The sequence below is a fragment of the Coenobita brevimanus genome, chromosome 52 (genome assembly GCF_032717465.1).
Source record: "Coenobita brevimanus isolate Jiangsu-jjx chromosome 52, ASM3271746v2, whole genome shotgun sequence".
NCBI classification, from domain to species: Eukaryota; Metazoa; Arthropoda; class Malacostraca; order Decapoda; family Coenobitidae; genus Coenobita; species Coenobita brevimanus.
The window spans coordinates 15,724,180-15,729,773 of record NC_137005.1 but is presented as its reverse complement, the minus strand read 5'-3'; the positions used below and the strand labels follow the sequence as shown (position 1 = coordinate 15,729,773).

The following is a 5,594-nucleotide window of genomic DNA, read 5'->3' as shown; positions in this document are numbered from 1 at the left end:
TCTCCACATGGCCAAACCACCTCAGTGAAATTCCTCCTAACGCTTCCTATCACATCCACATCCACACCACAACGCTCCTTTATATCCTCATTTGTCAGCCTGTCTCTCCATGTGACTCCACAGGCTCCTCTTAAATAACTCATTTCCACTGCTCTCACTCTTGACTTGTGTCCTTCCAACAACGTCCAAGCTTCACTTCCATACGTTAGAGTTGGTACCACAATACTGTCATGTAGTAACTCTTTCACTTCCATGCTCACTTCCCTGTTTCTTCTCACTGCTTTCAAGGAACCAGCAACATTTCTTCCCTGCTGTACCCTTTCAAGCACTTCACCCTCCAAACCTCCATCCTTACTCATCACACTACCCAAGTACTGAAACGTACTCACATTTTCCATTTCCTCACCATCCAAACTCGCTATACATTCACTGACTTCACCTTTCCCAAAGACCATCACTTTACTCTTCCCTACATTCACCTTTAGATTCCGTTTCTAACACACCCTCTCAAACTCATCCACCAAGCCTTGCAGCTCTCCTTTGTCTTCACTCAACAACACAGTATCATCTGCAAACAACAGTACAGGGAGTTTCCAAACACTACCCTCTCTCACCAGGGCCACTCCAACATCGACTACCCTACCTTGTACCTCTTTTATTAGCCCATCCATGTACAGATTGAACAACCATGGAGACATGACACATCCCTGTTTCAACCCAACCTTCAAAGAGAAAAATTCACTCAGTTCACCCTCCACACGCACTGCAGCCTTAGCACCATCATGCATACTCCTCACAGCATTCAACAACTTCCCATCTACTCCATATATTCTTAATACTTTCCACAATCCTTGTCTATCGACCCTGTCATATGCTTTCTCCAAATCCATGAAAGCCGCATACAATTTCTTTCCCTTCTCTAGAAACTTTTCCATTAAAGATCTAAGAATGAATATCTGATCTACACAACCTCTTCCCTTCCTAAAGCCTCCTTGTTCGACTGAAAATGCCCAATACCTTTCTATATTGCACACATGCACTCATCAAACTGGTGACCATCAGGCGAGGAATGGTGTTTAATGCAGGGGACGTCAATATTAGAAATAGGTCAATCGGAAGCAGGAAGTATTTCAAACACATTATTTGCCAACCCTAAATGGATGAGGTCTTTGAAATGCTTCCTGCTACCGACCAGGAGGCCTCAAATTAATTGCAGCCTACTTCCTCTGTACCTCTGTGTGAATACCAGAGCTCTTAATGGTTAGTATGGCTTACCAAACTGAGGTAGTTAGAAAGCAATGTCCAGTCCCCCACTCGGGACTGGATAAACGAAGGCAGTCTAATTTCGGGATGTTTCTCACGCTCGGCCCTCGGCGTGTGTAACATCCCTCCTAACCAGATATATGAAATAGAAACAAAACTAAATTACCAAAATATATAATGACAATGACACAAAAATGACTGTTGTAAACTGATTTTAAACACTCATTACCAGTGGAATTATAGTACCCCCACATAAGTGGAACAAACAATTAACAAAGAAAGAAACAAAAAGCCTACAAAAGTACATCTATTTTACATTAGTGAAAAAATTACCATGATATTAGGAGCAGAGCAAGGAATATATACCAGTGAGATCAGGCTGAGGTTGGAAATTCAAAATCTTCTTCTTCATAGTTATGGCTTAATGGCCATTTCCCAGTACTTAGGACATCTGGCCAAACAAGACAAAATGTTAATACAAATAAATAGTCAAGTCTCAAAGGACAAGATACTAGAGCACAAAGGGGGACGAGGAAGGAAAACGGGCACTGGAGGGACGTAAGAAAATGACATGTGGAAGAAAGACAAAGGGCTACACTGTAGTGGAGATGGAGGCAGAGTCAAAATCTGCCTTTGGCTGGAAATGCTGGAGGATGTTGCCAAGGATCCTCGCTCGATGTCCATAATGGCTCTAAGGGACTTCCCCCTGCAGCTCATTGAAGGAGAGCTTGGCCTGCTGAAACTCTCTCTTGCTGTACTCCATTGCACTGTTGATCTCTGGCGCAGTGTCTTAGTATGACTGCAAGCAGTGCACAGAGGAGTCCAGCTCCCAACCATCGAGTAAGGCAAAGTCCAACCATGCGAGGCGATGACTCAGAGGTGAAGGCTTCACACTTACCGAGGTGTGCACCTCACATGGAAGACTCCACCTCCCTGGGCACCACAGGAGAAACAGGATCGGCAGGGATGTCAGCCACAGACGGTGAAGAAGAAGCTGCATCCCCAGTCTCCATGGGCACCTCAGAAGGTGGGGAAGGGGCAGACCGAAGGGAGATGGAGATGGAACGACCCGCCAAACGGAGCCTCGTAGGTGGATTGGAGGGCTGTAGCTGCTGCACCCTTGGGACCAAGGTGGCGGGGGTCACAGGGGGCCCAGACCAATGTTGAGGAGCTCGCCTCCCACGCCTCCTCTGCACCACAGGAGAGAAGGACTCGGGGATCAATATGGCAGGGAGCCCATTGGCCTAGGAGCTGGCAGGCAGGAGCTTGGTGAGACCATCTATATCCTACCCAGAGAAAGCTTTGGCAACCTCAACACATATGGCGATGATGGTCAAGGTAGAGGAGGCAGGGAACGAGACAGTAGAGGCAACAGGAGGCTACGAACCAGACAAGATGGCCAAGGCTTCAATTCTTGAACCAGGACTTATACAGAGAGAAAACTGGTTCCATAAGTGCTTGAAGTCTCATATTTAAACTGTCATTTTGCTTTTACATCCTGTATACTGTTGCAGCTTGGAGTAGCTATCCACCCCACCCCAGCCAACCCGTGTATGTGGCAGCGTTGCAAGCACAGCAGTTACATACTATGCATTTGTCAAAAATATCCCTTCAGCTCAAATTTTGTGCTAATGGATACAGCAGTAATAATATCTATTTTGAAGTTTTGACTCTAATAACACGAAAATATCCCGTCTGCTGTTTAATAAATGTATTACAAAGGCAGGCAGCCAACATAAATGTGTGCATTTGGTTCCACTCCCCGACTTCTCCCAGATGTGAATCTGTGAACACAGTGAGTGAACAAAGTCATCATCATCATCATCATTGCCAGACGCCATGTATCCCAGACAGGGTGGCCAAGGGCTTAGAGTTAATTGTTTTACAGGGAGGGGCACTAATCCTCCACCAACCCCACTTGACGTAGGGATGCCAACAGCATCTGGTGTTCCCCGGCGGTCACCCATCCAAGTACTAACCAGACCCAACGTTGCTTAACTTCGCTGATCGAACGGGAAGCGGTGTACTCAACGTGGTAAAGTCAAAGAATTAATATGTTTCCAGGAGCGCGAGGTTGAGCGGTGGTGCCTGTGTGTTTTGGGAAAATGAGATGAGTTAGCTGGGTGGAGGGAGATAGACGGAGGGGGGTACAGGGGGTAAGAGGCCTTGGATTCTTCATTGCTTCCTTAAAAAAAAAAAAAATGGTTAGGTCGATAATATAAGTGTTCTCTTAATCAAGCAGTAAAGCTTTCTTGCTTTGTGATGTAGGGGCTATTATTGTTGTACAGGACTACGAGAAACATATTGTTCATAATATAAAAAAAAAGCAACTGTTTCATAATACAGAGCACCCCAACAAAACTATGTATATTTCTTCGTCACAATACCAAGAAACTAAGAAGAGTGTGAGCTTGTCTTGTTGGAGAAAACATAGAGATAATTCCTCACTGCAATGTAATAATTAACACTAGAGTTCTTATATCCTTAGGGTGAGCTCACACTTCTCACCCAGCCAATAATTCCAGCCCAACAAGCTCAAATCTGTAACCCCCCCCCCCACGACCACCTCTAACGCTTCCAGTTATGCATATGATTCAGATTAAAGGTTAATACCACCTAGACAACTAATTCAACACCCAATTCTGCAAGGTAAATATTTTGCCTTAACAGTACTGTTCACTATACTCCCAGCTGGTCAAACAAATTATTTTGTTCCCCAAAGCTTTTTCTCAACTCCTCTTTGATGTTTCAAGATGCGATGCGAATCATGCGGACAACGAATCTGGTTGTTATACTGTCAGAAGAAACAAGATCGAAAAGACTTTAGTGCTTTCCCTACCACCTTCAACATGGAATGTGATCTCATTTGGCATAAGATGGCTTTCATCTTAAAGTTGGAATTACTGTAGCGGCAGTATACATCCCCATCATTCTCAAATACCTGGAGACCTTACTTATAGGATATTAGGCCTACCAGGATACATCAAAGTGATGTCATCATTACTTTACTACCATTACCTGATAATCGTTTATGCAGTATTTAGAAAGAAAGATGGACAGACAGACAAATAGACAGACAGAAGAGAGAGAGAGAGAGAGAGAGAGAGAGAGAGAGAGAGAGAGAGAGAGAGAGAGAGAGAGAGAGAGAGAGAGAGAGAGAGAGAGAGAGAGAGAGAGAGAGAGAGAGATTTAACCTCATACACGTACTTTTCTCAAAGGGCCTATTTCTCTCACGAACCTAGTTCCGTATATAAGCCGATTTTAACCATGAACCTGTTCATTGTGTATCTAGGTTACCTACGAGAATGTGGTTAGAGCCATGGACATATTTTAAACCAAGCACCTGTTTTCCCCATGGACCTTCTTTTCCACTTGATCAAAATTAATCCCCATGCAGAGTCATCTGTTTAACACATACTGTAGACCTATTATGCATTATAAAATTATGTAGCAGTAACAATTATGAATTATTCAAGATTCATTGCCGTGAAAGAATTAACACATTTTACAGTTACGAGAACATCGGTCCGTTACTGGCTACATCTGTGCACATTCTCCTCCACCCGTTCATTTTCCCCCTTGGACCTATTTTCTTCCCATGGACCTATTTTTCTCAATGGACATGTTTCCCCTGCTTAGACTAGATTCCCCGATGGCCCTGTTCTACCTCATGATCTAATTTATCAAATACACCTACTTTCCTACATAAACCTATCTCCCCCATAAACTTATTTTACCTCACTGATTCATTTTCTCCCCATGGGACAATTTTCCCCATAGACATAGGATCTTTGCATGGACACAGGTTTCTTACATAACTATATACACCCAGGGATATACTTTCAACGATAAGCCCGTCTTCCCCATGGGCCTATCACCTCACAAGGATATTAACTCCACACCGATAAGTGTGCATTTCAAACATAGACCTCTTAACCAATGGACCTACTTCACTATGAACCCACTGTAACTCACTGAAGCTATGTACCTACTTCGGCACGATTCCAGAGCATTATCCCTTACGGATCTCTTTTCCACACAGAACTATTCACAACTTGGACTTACCCACTCAAATGACCTATTCCCATGGGCCTATTTTCTCATTACCCATCCATTCACCTACACACCCACCCATTAACGCACATAACCACAGCCTCACTTAATGTAGTTTGTCTCAAAAGTAGGACAACATAAACCTGTCTCCTGACTTTGTCCTCCAAGTAAACTCCCACCCACCCCACTTAAACAACACACCAACCACGCCCAAACACACCTCACTGAACCAACCCAGCAAGCCCACTTAACTTACCAACGACCTTATCCCAACCATC

The 5,594-nt window shown here is 44.0% G+C and overlaps 1 pseudogene; it reads right to left on the bottom strand.

Annotated features, from left to right (window-relative positions):
• Positions 1-3,193: 3,193 nt before the first annotated feature.
• Positions 3,194-3,312, bottom strand: LOC145400607 (5S ribosomal RNA; annotated as a pseudogene).
• Between the last annotated feature and the right edge of the window lie 2,282 nt (positions 3,313-5,594).